The sequence below is a fragment of the Tamandua tetradactyla genome, chromosome 2, assembly GCF_023851605.1.
Source record: "Tamandua tetradactyla isolate mTamTet1 chromosome 2, mTamTet1.pri, whole genome shotgun sequence".
Taxonomy (NCBI): Eukaryota; Metazoa; Chordata; class Mammalia; order Pilosa; family Myrmecophagidae; genus Tamandua; species Tamandua tetradactyla.
This window is the reverse complement of record NC_135328.1, coordinates 91,988,266-92,003,217: the sequence shown is the minus strand read 5'-3', so window position 1 is coordinate 92,003,217 and position 14,952 is coordinate 91,988,266.

Here is a 14,952-nt window from a genome sequence, read left to right as displayed (position 1 = left end):
CTACACAGGGGTCTGGGGCCAAAAACTAGTCAATAGTAAATATTGTGCCTTTCCTGGGCTGTACCCAGTGCAAATCTGATTTCATGTACTGATGATAGCAGAAGGCTGGGGATTTGAAGACAGGAAGCTCTGAGGACAAACATCTGCTCATCTTTTTGTGACTTTTTGTGACTAACAAAAAAGGAAGTACATTTTTAGGCCATTTGAGAAACAGTGCCAATTCACCTTCTGTCAGATAGTGGGCAAGAGAGTTCAACCCGGGGGCTTTAGCTAATCCTGGACACAGCACCTTCTCAGTCAGTTCCATATAGCATGCCCATATTCCACACAGAAGAGTTTTCCTTAGATTCAATCAATCAATCAAATGTGAGAGTCACAGTCAGGCAATGCTACTTGACAAAATGTCATATTAACTCTTTCTGTGGTGTCATGGTTAGGGACAGGTGTCAACTTGGCCAAGTTGTGGTACCTGTTTATCTGATTGGGCAAGCGCTGGCCTGTCTGTTGCAATGAGGACATTTCATAGGATTAGATCATGATCACGTCAGCTACATCCACAGCTGATTCCATTTGTAATCAGCCAAAGGGGAGTGTCTTCTGCAATTAGTGATGCTAAATGTAATCATGGGAATCCTTTTAAGGAGGACTCAGAGGAGACAGTTTCCATTCCTGCTTTGGCTGGTGAGCCTCTCCTGTGGAGTTCATCCAGGCCATCCATTGGAGTCATCAGCTTCGCAGCCTGCCCTGTGGATTTTGGACTCTGCGTTCCTACAGTCACGTGAGACACTTTCATAAATTTTATATTTGCAAGTGTTCCCTGTTGATTCTGTTTCTCTAGAGAACCCTAACTAATACATGTGGAAAGTTCGAATAGTACTTTCTACAATTCCTGCTTCTTTTTTAATAAGAAATTCCTGGAGATATGCAGTACTTTCAATTGGTATAGAATTCAGAAAGGATTCCTTGAGAAACTGTTTTTCTGTGACTTTTTTCCCCACTGAAGTTTTCTGTCTTGACCATAAGCATTAGCGTTGAGGCAGTTGCCTTCTTGCTTTTGGGAGAGTAGGGATCCACTTCTTGACACGTGGAAAAATGTGGACGGTTGCCTCATTGCAAGCACTACCTGTCGTGACTCTCGAAGCTATGACATGGTGTGACTGGCACTGGGCCATGAGGGAAAGTGAAGGGCTTCTCCCGGTAACCACAGACCAGTTACTGGCACATAGCAGCTCTGTTTATGGTTAGCATGATTGAATCAAAGATGTTTAGATTTGGAAGGACTTTCTGTTCAAACCCTCAGTACTGGAAACTACCTAGCTCACAGGTGAAAGAACTGAGAAGACGGAGAGGAAGTGGCTTGTCTATGGTCACACCTTCAGAATAATCACAGTCAAGAAAAGGTCTGGGTTTCCCTATCCCCAGAACTCTGGCAAAAATTAAATATTTGTTGAAATAAGAATTAAACTCTATGTTGCTTGTGTCCAAATATCTTAATACCCATGAAGAATGGTCAATAAGTCGAGGTATACATAGCTAGGAAAGACCTATGTAAAAATATTTAGCAATTCTAGGACTCCAACCCTTAGTGAGGAAAAGTGAAGCTTGAAGGCATTTCCATGACAGGGCAATGTCAACCATACAAGTGTAAGCACAGCTCTGATTACAGGGTTTGTTAATGATTGACCTTTGTTAGTGTTTGTAGGCCTAAAGTTATCTGGTATAAGGTAAGGACATGAGTTTGAAATCAGAAGTTGAGTTCAATTCTGGGCTCTAATTTTTACTGATTACATGACCTTAGATAAAGACCTTTCTGAGCCTCTGTTTTTCTCATTTTAAATGTAGGGTTACTAATACTCACCTCATAGATCCCTGAGTGAGTCAAAGGATAATGGATTTAAATGTATATGATCTTGCTGGGAAGATGGCAGAGTAAGGAGCTCCAGGACTCAGTCCTTCCACCAGAGTAACTATTAAACAGGCAGTAACTGTCTTAAACAACTATTTTGAAACTCTGGAGGCCTGAAAAATACTGTACAGCATCCAGGGATGAGCAGGAGGAACAAACTGATAAATAACAGTAAAGAATGATAAATTTCCCTCTCTCTATAGAGGACTACTGGGACCCATCCCCGACTCTTGTGGGGGCCAACATGGGGTCCAGCCCTGGCTAGTTGCTGGGGACAGAAAGGGACATAAAATACCAGGGGTGGGCATGGACAATCACTGATCACGGCTTTTGATTAGAGACTTTGGATTGCTGGGGGCCTGGCTCTTAGGGTGGCCATTGTTTCAGGCCTCCCCAGACAGGGGACACCTGTGGAAATGTAAGGATGCTATCCTTTCTCAGGACTGTAGGAGGCAGTTAGTTGAAGGGCTGCATTTGCTGCCCAGGCCAAAAGAGCTCAGTTTTGGGAACCACGGAAGATGCCCCTGGCATCCCTCCTGATTCTCTTCCCAGGGCACTTTGGAGCCAGTCTGCAAACCTTGTGGGTCTCTGGCTCTGTTTCATCTGGGAAATACTGACTTGGAAAAGTCTTCTCCAGCATGCTCCTCACCCCAGAATTATCCCTGCAAGCAAAAGCAGCTCGAGACAATGAAAGGAGTATTAAAAACTATAGAGGAGGACAATCTGAAGCAAAGGTTTGCTCGCTTCAAACCCCCGGGAGAGGGACTTCTGTCTCCTGGGAAACAGAGAGGACAATGAAACTCCTGTAAAGAGGGAAACTCCAAAACAAATAAGCAAAAGCCCAGAAAAAGACACAGGTACAGAAAGACAGGGATAATCATGCCAACTGCCTTGGTCTCAGGCAGACCTTCCTGATAGGAGGGATGAAGCACAAGAAAAATCTCTGCCTTATCACCAGCTATTTAAAAAATTAAGAAACAGTCATCTGTATGTTGTTTTATTTTGTTTCTTTATTTTTTAATTAATAAACAAATTAAAAAAAAAGAATCAAGGGTCCACCCCCCCCAAAAAAAGAAATAGTCATCTCAGAGACTAAATCCCAGAGTCAATATTTAAAAAATTTAAAATGTACAGTGTGCAGCAAAAGAGTACAAGACAAACAAAGAAACAGAAGCTGATGGCCCATCCAATTGAAAAGGATAAAAGTCCAAAAAACACCATCAAGGAAAACAAGAATATGGACATATCAAACAAAGTCTTTAAAAAAAAATCTTAAAAGTGGTCACTAGAGGAGGTGGAGCAAGATGGAGGCATTGTTAAGTGTGGAATTCAGCTAGTCTTCCAAAGCAGCTAGGAACTAAATTCCAGGAACTCCAGGAGTTGTCTGGAACAACCACTGGGAGGAGATCAATGACTGGATACACATCATACACAAATCTGAACCAGGTGGAATGGCTGAGATCCCACACAGGACTGCAAGTCTCCCAAGCATGGAGGCCAGCACCCCTCCCCACGGGGACTGCAGGCCGGTTCCCCAAGGAGAAAGGAATCAGACGTTACCTAGTAGCAGAGACTTAGCTCAACCAAGCTCCAACTGCAGAATTAATTAACAAATTCTGACTATTGAAAACAGGCTCCAAGCACAGATAAACCTGGAATAAGCACTAAAGGAACCAGGAGTTTTTGCCCTGGCAGAGAGGGATTAGGGCTGATGGAAAAAACAAAGAAACAAATCAGAAGCTTTTTGAGCTGCATAGCACAAAGTACTGGAAAAGGGCTGGACTCCAAGAAAAGGAGCACATAAAACCTGGGGATACATGAGCTATGTACCAACTGAAGCTCTTGATTGGCAAACCTCTTTTGAAGCAGAGGTCCAGCTCTGAAAAAGCTTTTTGCTTTTTTTTTTACTTTTTAGCAGCCCATTAGATAGAACTGCCTCAGGCAAGGGCAGAACCAAGGCATGTCTGAGAAATAAAGCAAATAGCCAGGTGAAAGGGGTTAGTTCTCTGAAGGGCATATTTTCCCCAAGAAAAGGGGGACAGGGCCCAGCTTAAGTGGAAGCCCTCCTTCATGGAATTCAGGCCACAGGAGCTGAAAACAGAGGAAATAAAAGCCTGCCTACTATCTTGGTCTCTGTCCCTAACAATACCCATGGCAGGGAGAGGCTGCTGAAAGTTAAGGTACTGCATCACTTTAAGCTGGTGGGAAGCTGCGGGCTGACAGGTAACACATGCTGAGCAGAAAAGGAAAAGTACACAGGCTAGAGGCTTCATAGGAAAGTCTGACAACTTGCTGGGTCTCACCATCAGGGAAAATTGATGCTGGCTACTCTTTCCTCCTGAGACATGAGCCTGTCTGGTTGGGGAAAATCTGACTATAGCCTAAAATATCTGAGGAGACCATCCTCAAATAAAGGTTCCATTTAAACAGAGCAAGAAACAAAAAAACAAGAACTGAAAAATTCTGATCAGTTAAACAGAACCTATGCAAGAGGTCTAGAATACGTTGAACTGAATATCAAAGAACAGCTAGAGAACAAAGCCATCATGCAAGAAAACCCCAGGTGAGTGAAAATAACCTCCAGAATAAACTAATTAAGGAAAGCAAATGTTTAGACACCAGCAAAAAAAATGAGTTGTGCTAGGAAAATTGAAAATATGGCCCAGTCAAATGAGCAAACCAACACTTCAAATGAGATGCAGGAGTTGAAATAATTAATTCAGGATGTTTGAAGAGACATGCAAAATCTCATAAAAAATCAAATCAAAGAGTTGAGGGAGAATATAAAGGAAACATTGGGCGAGCATAAAGAAGAACTTGAAAGTTTGAAAAAACAGATTGTATAACAATATAGCTTGTACAACGTGACTATATGATTGTGAAACCTTATTTATGTCTGATGCTCCTTTTATCCATGGTATGGGCAGATGAGTAAAAAATATGGATAAAAATAAATTAATAATAGGAGAGATAAGGGATAAAGTTAATTGGGTAGATTGAACTACTAGTCATCAATGAGAGGGAGGGGTGAGGGATATGGGATGCATGAAATTTTTCTTTTTCCTTTTTATTTCTTTTTCTGGAGTGAGGCAAATATTCTAAAAATGATCACGGTGATGAATACACAACTATGATGTCTTTGTGAGCCATGGATTGTATACTGCTGATGGACTATGTGTGTGTGAAGATATGCCAATAAAAATTTATTTTTAATGAGATTAAAATATTTTCAGACAGACAGTCACTGAGAGAATTTGTGACTAAGAGACTGGGTCTACAAGAAATACTAAAGGGGGCACTTCAAGTAGATAGGAAATGACAGGAGAGAGGAGTCTAGAGAAGAGTGTTGAAAGGAAGATGATCAGTAAAGGTAAAAAGAGGAAAACAATTAGATCTGACATATAAAATCCAAAAGACAAAAAGATAGAAAAAGTACTGTCTTTACAGTAATAACATTAAACGTTGATGGATTAAACTCCCCAATCAAAAGACATAGACTTGCAGAATGGATTAAAAAACAGGACCTAACAATATACTGTCTACGGGAGATTCACTTTAGAACCAAGGACAAAAGTAGGTTGAAAGTGAAAGGTTGGGTAAAGATATTTCATGCAAACAACAACCAGAAAAGAACAGGTGTTGTATACTAATATCCAACAAATTAAACTCCAAATGTAAAACAGAAGAGACAAAGAAGGACACTATGTATTATTAAAAGGAACAATTCAACAAGAAGACAAAACAGTCATAAATATTTTTGTTCCAAGCCAGGGTGCTCTGAAATACATGAGGCAAACACTGACAACACTGGTAGACACCTCTACATATTAGTTGGAGACTTCAATTCCCTGCTGTCATCAATGGACAGAACATCAGTAAAGAAAGAGAGATTTTGAATAATACAATAAATTATAAATAATTTATATCAATAAACCAGAGGATCAGTAAGGAAAGAGATTTTTGAATATTATAATAATGAACTAGACTTAACAGAAATTTACAGACCATTACACTGCACAACAGCAGGATACACATTTTTTTCAAGCACTCATGGATCATTCTCAAGGATAGACCATATGCTGGGTCACAAAGTAAGTCTCACCAAATTTAAAAAGATTGAAATTATACAAAACACTTTCTCAGATCATGATGGAATGGAGCTGGAAATCAATAACAGGCAGAAGGCCAGAAAATTCACAAATATATGGAGGCTAAACAAAACACTCTTAAGCAATGGGTCAAGCAAGAAATTACAAGAGAAATCAGGAAATATCTCAAGGCAAATGAAAGTGAAAACACAATATATCAAAATGTATGGGATGCAGCAAAGGAGGTGCTGAGAGGGAAATCCATTGCCTTAAATGCCTATATTTAAAAAGAAGGAAGCCAGGTTTGATTCTGAGTGCCTGCCTATGAAGGAGAAGGAGAAGGAGAAGGAGAAGGAGAAGCAAAAGTGGAGGAATTAACTCTTCACTTGGAAGAACTAGAGAAAGAACAGCAAAATAACCCCAAAGCAAACCAAAGGAAAGAAATAATGAAGATTAGAGCAGAAATAAATGAAATGGATAATATGAAAACAATCAAGAAAATAAACAAAACCATAAGACGGTTATTTGAGAAAATCAATAAAATCAATGGACCCTTAGGTAGGCTGACAAGAGAGAGAGGATGCATATAAATAAATTCAGAAATGAAAGAGGAGACATAACGACTAACCCTGCAGAAATAAAGGAGGTAATGAGAGGATATTATAAGCAACTATATGCTAATAAACTAGACAATGTAGATGAAATGGACAACTTCCTAGACAGTTATGAACAACCAACATGACTAGAGAAGAAATAGACAACCTCAACAAACCAACCACAAGTAAAGAGATTGAATCAGTCACCAAGAATTTCCCCAAAAAGAAAAGCCCAGGCCCAGACGGCTTCACATGTGAATTCCACCAAGCATTCAAGAAAGAACTAGTACCATTTCTGCTCAAACTCTACAAAAAAAATTGAAGAGGAGGGAATGCTACCCAACTCATTCTATGAAGCCAACATTACCCTAATAACCAAAGCCAGAAAAAGATACTACAAGAAAAGAAAACTATAGACCGATCTCTTTAATGAATATACATGCAAAAACCATCCGCAAAATACTTGAAAATCTAACCCAGAAGCACATTAAAAGAATTATACACCATGATCAAATGGGATTATTCTAGGTATATGTGCTGGTTTGAAAGGAAGTATGCCCCCTAAGAAAAGCCATGTTTTAATATAAATCCCATTTCTTAAAGGTAGAATAATCCCTATTCAATACTGTATATTTGAAACTGTAATCAGATCACCTCCCTGGTTGATGTGATTTAGTTAAGAATGGTTGTTAAACTGAATTAGGGGATAACATGTCTCCACCCATTTGAGTGGGTCTTGATTAGTTTCTGAAGTCCTATAAAAGAGGAAACATTTTGGAGAATGGGAGATTCAGAGAGATTCAGAGAGAGCAACTCTACAAAGCAGAGAGTCCACCAGCCAGAGACCTTTGGAGATGGAGAAGGAAGACGCCTCCTGGGGAGCTTCATGAAATAGGAAGCCAGGAGAGAAAGCTAGCAGATGACGCCGTGTTCACCATGTGCCCTTCCAGCTGAGAGAGAAGCCCTGACTGTGTTCGCCATGTGCCTTCTCACTTGAGAGAGAAACCCTGAACTTCATCAGCCTTCTTGAACCAAGGTATCTTTCCCTAGATGCCTTTGATTGGACATTTCTTTAGACTTGTTTTAATTGGGACATTTTCTCGGCCTTAGAACTGTAAACTAGCAACTCATTAAATTCCCCTTTTTAAAAGCCATTCCATTTCTGGTATATTGCATTCCAGCAGCTAGCAAACTAGAAGAATATACAAGCCTGGTTCAACAACAACAAAAAAAATCAATTAATGTAATATACCATATTAATAAGTGAAAGCAGAAAAACCACGTGATCCTCTTGATCGATGCAGAAAAGGCATTTGGCAAAATTCAACATCCTTTCTTGAAGAAAACACTTCAAAGGATAGGAATAGAAGGGAACTTCCTCAACATGATAAAGGAATATATGAAAAACCCACAGCTAACATCATTCTCAATGTGGAAAGACTAAAAGCTTTCCCTCTAAGTTCAGGAACAAGACAAGGATGCCCACTGTCACCATCATTATTCAACATTGTGCTGGAAGTTCTAGCCAGAGCAATTAGACAAGAAAAAGAAATAAAAGGTATCCAAATTGGAAAGGAAGGAGTAAAATTCTTACTGTTTGCAAATGACATGATACTATATGTTGAAAATCTCAAACAATTTACAGCAAAACTACTAGAGCTAGTAAGTGAGTATAGCAAAGTGCAGGGTACAAGATCAATACCCAAAAATCAGTAGTGTTTTTATACCCTAGTAATGAGCAATGTGAGGAAGAAATTAAAAAAGAATCCATTCGTAATAGCAACCATGCTGGTTTGAAAGGATGCATGGACCCTAGAAAAGCCATATTTTAATCTAAATCCCATTTCATAAAGGCAGAATAATCCCTATTCAATACTGTATGTTTGAAACTGTAATCAGATCATCTTCCTGGAGATGTGATTTAATCAGAGTGGCTGTTAAGCTTGATTAGGTGATGACATGTCTCCACCCATTTGGGTGGATCTTGATAAGTTTCTGGAGTCCCATAAAAGGTCAAACATTTTGAAGAATGAAAGAGATTTGGAGAGAGCAGAGAATGCTGCAGCACTACAAAGCAGAGAGTCCACAGCCAGTGATCTTTGGAGATGAAGAAGGAAAATGCCTCCCGGGGAGCTTCATGAAACAGGAAGCCAGGAGAGAAAGCTAGCAGATGACACCATGCTTGCCATGTGCCTTTCCAGCCGAGAGAGAAATTGTGACTGTGTTCGCCATGTGCCTTCTCACTTGAGAGAGAAACCCTGAACTTCATCGACTTTCTTGAAGCAAGGTATCTTTTCCTGGATGCCTTTGATTGGACATTTCTACAGACTTGCTTTAATTAGGACATTGTCTCAGCCTTAGAACTGTAAACTAGCAACTTATTAAATTCCCCTTTTTAAAAGCCATTCCATTTCTGGTATATTACATTCCGGCAGCTAGCAAACTAGAACAGCAACCAAAAGAATCAAATATTTAGGAATAAGTTTAACTTAGGATACAAAAGACCTATACACAGAAAACTACAAAAAAAAAATTGCTAAAAGAAATCATGGAAGACCTAAATAAATAGAAGGCCATACCATGGTCATAGATTGGAAGACTAAATATACTTAAGATGTCAATTCTACCTAAATTGATTTATAGATTCAATGCAATAGTAGTTAAAATCCCAACAGCTTACTTTTCAGAAACAGAAAAACCAATAACCAAATTTATTTGGAAGGGCAGAATGCCTCGAATACCTACAATACCTTGACAAAGAAAAATGTAGTGGGAGATCTCATGCTATCTGACTTGAAAGCATATTATGAAGCTACAGTGGTTAAAATAGCATGGTACTGGCATAAAGATAGATATACTGACCAATGGAATGAAATTGAGTATTCAGAAATAGACCCTTTCATCTCTGGGCAATTGATCTTTGATAAGGCAGTCAAGCCAACCCACCTGGGAGAGAGCATACTCTTTAATAAATGGTGTTCGGAGAACAAGATATCCATTGGCAAAAGAATGAGAGAGGATCATATCTCACACTATATACAAAAATTAATTCAAAATCAATCAAATGCCTAAACATTAGAGTTAAGACCATTAAACTTTTAGAAGAAAATGTGGGGAAATACCTTATAAATCTTGTAATAGGAGGTGGTTTCCTAGATCTTGCAGCCAAAGCATGAACAAGAGAAAAAGAAATAGATAAATGGCATCTCCTCAAAATTAAACACTTTTGTGCATCAAAGAACTTTGTCAGGAAAGTGAAAGGCTGCCTATGTGATGGGAGACAATATTTGGAAATCATGTATCAGATAAGGGTTTTGTATCCAGAGTATATAAAAAGATTCTACAACTCAACAAAAGAAAGACAAATAATTCAATTAAAAAATGGGCAAAAGATATGAACAGACACTTTTCAGAAGAGGAAATACAAATGACTAAAAGACACATGAAAAGATGCTCAACTTCACTGACTACTAGGGAATTGCAAATCAAAACCACAATGCGATATCATCTGACACCCACTAGAATGGCCATCATCAAAAAGACTGAAAACAATAAATACTGGAGAGGATGTGGAGAAAGACACTGATCCACTGTTGGTGGGAATGTAAAATGGTTCAACTTGCTCCGGAAGGCAGTTTGGCGGTTCCTCAGGAAGCTAAGTATAGAATTGGTGGTTCCTCAAGAAGCTCAGTATGGAATTGCCATATGATCCAGCAATCCCATTACTAGGTATATCTTCAGAGGAACTGAAGGCAAGGACGCAAACAGACATTTGCATACCGATGTTTATAGCAACATTATTTACAATTGCCAAGAGATGGAAACAGCCCAAATGTCCAGTGGATGAGTGGCTAACAAACTATGGTTTTATTTATGATGGACTATTATGCAACTGCAAGACAGAATAAAATCATGAAGCATGCAACAACATGGATGAACCTTGAGGACATTATGCTGAGTGAATTAGCCAGAAACAAAAGAACAGATACTATATGGTCTCACTAATATGAACTAAAAGTAATGAGTGAACTTTGAGAGTTAAATTTAAGAATACAAGTTATCAGGAGATAGAAAGAGGGTACAGATAGAACATTTGGTGCAGAAGGAATAAAGAATGAGCAACAGGACTGATTGTAAACCTTCAGAAATGGATAGGACAATACTATGATGGTAGCACATTGAATGAAGCTGAATGTGAATATGGTTGAGGGAGAAGTGCTGGGGGCACATATGAAACCTGAAGGAAAGACAGAGGATAAAGACCGAAACGCTATAACTTAGGAATGCCTAGGGTGGACAATGATGGTGAGTAAACGTACAAATATAAAGATGTTTTTGCATGAGGGAGAACAAATGAATGCCAACACTGCAAGGTGTTGAAAATGGGACGGTATACGGGAAAATGTACAATCAGTGCAAGCTAGGGTCTATAGTCAACGGTAACATTGCAATATGCTTCCACTGAATGTAACAAAGGCATCATGCCAAAACTAAATGTCAAGGGGGTGACATGGAGGAGGGGTATGGATCTTTGCAGAAGAAAAGGAAATATCTCCATACAGATTATGGTGGTGAAGGCATGTGTATTTACTTAGGTTGGATTGTATGATATGTGAATAAAACCTAAAATTATGGAATTATAACCCATACCAAACTCTGAAAAAAAATGAACAGAGAGAACCAAGTGCTAGAGAAAATATGGAGAAAGAGATGTACCTACCTATTCATCGTTGGTAGGGAAACTGAGAGGGTAACTGCCCTTGGAGGGCAGTGTGGTGGTTCCACAAGAGGCTAGGGGTGTGGTCGCCATATGATCCTGCAACCCATTGATCAGTATATACCAGGAGTAACTAAGTGTGAGGACAGGAATGGACATTTGCACACTGGTGTTTATGGTGGCAGTGTTTGCTATTCGTAATGAATGGAGGTGGTCTGAGGGTACAATGACTGAGGAATGGAAGGGGGAAAGGTGGTGTATACATACAATGGACTGCTGAGCAGCCACAAGAAAGAATGAAGTTGTGAGGCATGCAACTAGGTGAAGGAATCTTAACGGCAGTATGTTGAATGAAATATCAGAAATAAAAGACAAATGAGTCAGAAACTATGTTGTCTGTTTTAATAAGCCCTGTAGGTGACTCTTATGGGCCCTCAAGTTTGAGAATCACTGAGTTGTGGTATTGCAGAGGGGCGATCTCCACTTTATTTGACTGATGTACTCCATTTGTATTTAACAGTCCAAACTGAGATTACTTGTGTTTCATGTGTTTAGACTCATGTTTTCAAAGAGGGTATTTCAATATCACCAAAAATGCATGGTATAAAGTTTTTGGAAATTATTGTGTAAGATTATGGAAACCTACAAATGCAAAACATTGCAGCCATTTTGTATTGACTATTGAGAAAAAAATTTATGTACAATAAATGTATCATTTAAAGAAAACAAACAAACAAAAAAAGATTGGATCAGGATTAAAACCAATTAAAAGATTGGTTTTTCTGGGGTACATAATAGATTCAAACTGGCACATCATATTAACACAATGATGGAGCATTTCACATGAGCATTTCAATTGACACAGAAAAGGTATTTGATGAAATCCTGCACCCCTTCTTGATAAAAACGCTTAGAACACTAGGAATAGAAGGAAACTTCCTTAATATGAGAGAGGGTATATATGAAAAGCCCACAGCTAACATCCTACTTAATGGTGAAAGACTGAAAGATTTCCCTTTACAATCAGGAACAAGACAAAGATGCCCACTGTCACCACTGTTATTCAACATTGTAGTGGAAGTTCTTACAACAGAATTAGGCAAGAAAAAAGAAATAAAGGGCATACAAATTGAAAAGGAAGAAGTAAAACTTTTCCTATTTGTAGACAACATGATTCTATATACAGAATATTCTGAAAAATCTACAACAAAGCTTCTAGAGCTAATAAATGAATTCATTAAAGTGGTGGGGGTAAAATATCAACACCCCCAATTCAAGAAAAAAGTCCATTCACAATAGTAACTAAAATAATCAGATATCTAGGAATAAATCTCACCAAGGATGTGTACACAGAAAACTACAAAACAGGTCTGAAAGAAATCAAAGAAAACCTAAATAAATGGAAGGACATTCCATGTTCACGGATTCAAAGACTAAATATAGCTAAGATGTCAAACCTACCTAAAGCAATCTATAAATTCAATACAAAATTCCAATAACCTTCTTTGCAGAAATGGAAAATCCAATAATCAAATTTATATGGAAGAGGAGCTTATAGTACCTATAGGCACGCCTAAGAGCTACTTCTGAGGGACCTCTTTTGTTGCTCAGATGTGGCCTCACTCTCTTTAAACCCACCTCTGCAAGTGAAATCATTGCCCTCCCCACTACGTGAACATGACATCCAGGGGTGAAAGTCTCCCTGGTGACGTTGGGATTTGATTCCTAGGAATGAATCCGGCCCTGGCACCTTGGGATCAACAATTCCATCCTGACCAAAAGGGGGAAAAGAAGTGTAACTAATAAAGTGTAGTGGCAGAGAGAATTCAAATAGTGTCGAGAGGAGAGAATTCAAATAGTGTCAAGAGGCTACTCTGGAGGTTTCTCTTATGCAAGATTCAGTTAGACCTTGCTAGCTATCATAACCTGCCAAACCTCAGCCAGAACCATTCCAGTCAATCCTAAAGAACACCTAGGGCAATATAAAAGATTCCTCAAGGGTTCCATGTACCAAAGTAACTTTCCAGAAACCTACAACCTCCAGATGGGTCCCTAGACCAGATAAGTCCTGAATCCCATTACTAGGTATATATCCAAAAAGAATTGAAAGCAGAGACTCGAAAAGATTTCGCATATTGATGTTCATTGTGGAATTATTCATAATTGCCCAAAGATGGAAGGAACCCAGTTGTCCATCAACTGATGAATGGATAGATAAAATGTGTATAAGCTTACGATGGACTATTATTCACCTGTAAAAAGGAATGAAATCTTCTTATATGCAACAGCATGGCTCAACCATGTACAATTGTAAAAATGTGCTATCATCAATTGTAACAAATGTTCCACACCAATATCTTTGTTTCTGCAGGCATATTCAGCTCTGAGGGAAGATGGGCCTCTAAGAGGTAAATTCAGCAGGACTTTCCTGGTTCCATTTCCCAACCTGCCCATAAAGACAAGCTGGATCCCTCTTGCTAGGTACTCTGATATCCAAAACATAATCTCTCCCTGCTCAGTCATCTCCTGTCAAAGATGGTGGGACTGCCTAGTTCATACCAGTAGGTTGGTTTAGATATTTGCCAAATTATATCACAGAATCAGCAAATCCAGTGCCAGATAATGAACATACCAACACTAGAGGAACATACTCTGAATTAAGCAATAGGAAACTTGGGTTCTTGGTCTGACTCTGCCATGGGGTCTCTCTATATTTCTGTCTCTGTCCTAGGAAGAGACCATTCATCACCCTAGATTCATTTAGACCAGCCTGCAAGTACTGCTAGCAAATGCTCTCTTTGCAGAGAGTAATGTGAGACAGGAGGGCTGGGTGCCTGATGGAAGGGTGGGTAGTACCCCAGATGGTGAGGTCTACAGTATTCTCACAAAGGTTAGGCTCAACAGGCCAGAATCTGGTTCAACAGGTGTGAGTGTCAACAGGTCTTGCTGGGATGGGTGTGGTCCAGGGCCACAGAGGGGCAACTTAAGGGATACCCATTGGCCTCCAAGGAATAGAAGGTCTTTCAGACAGATTTCCCCTCTGTATGGGCTCACTAGTTGGGATGAGATTTTCAGGGGGCATTTCTCCATCAGTCTGCACTCCTACCCAGGCCAGAGACTGAATAGGGCCTACAGTTCTCAAATTTTAGTGTTTGCTAGAATCTTCTGCAGGACTTGTTAAACATACAGATGGCTGGGCACCACCTCCAGAATATCTGATTCAGTACTGGCTAAAATATTACAGACTTTATTGAACACCAGGGGAACATCTAGAAAATACATGGAAATAGCAAGAAACACACCAACAGCCATAGCCAGCTGTTCTCAGGTATTGTCCACTTGAGATTCTGGCTGAGCTTCTTCCTCTTGATCCCAAAAGGGCTGGTGTGAACCTTTAGACACAGTGCCTGGCTAAAGGAAGTCAGTTGGCTCTCTCAACCAAATCTGACCTTAACCCCCCGAAGCTTAGCAGCCCTAACTCTGGTCCTCACAAGAGCTTTTACCCTAGGGTTTCCCACATTAACCTTGGAAGCTGCTACTATTTCTTTAAGACTGTGCAGCAAGCTCGGCCCCTGAAGCTGCCCTTAATCAACTGTCAAGCAGATACTTAGTTGGACCAATGAAATAAGCTCAGGGATAACCCAA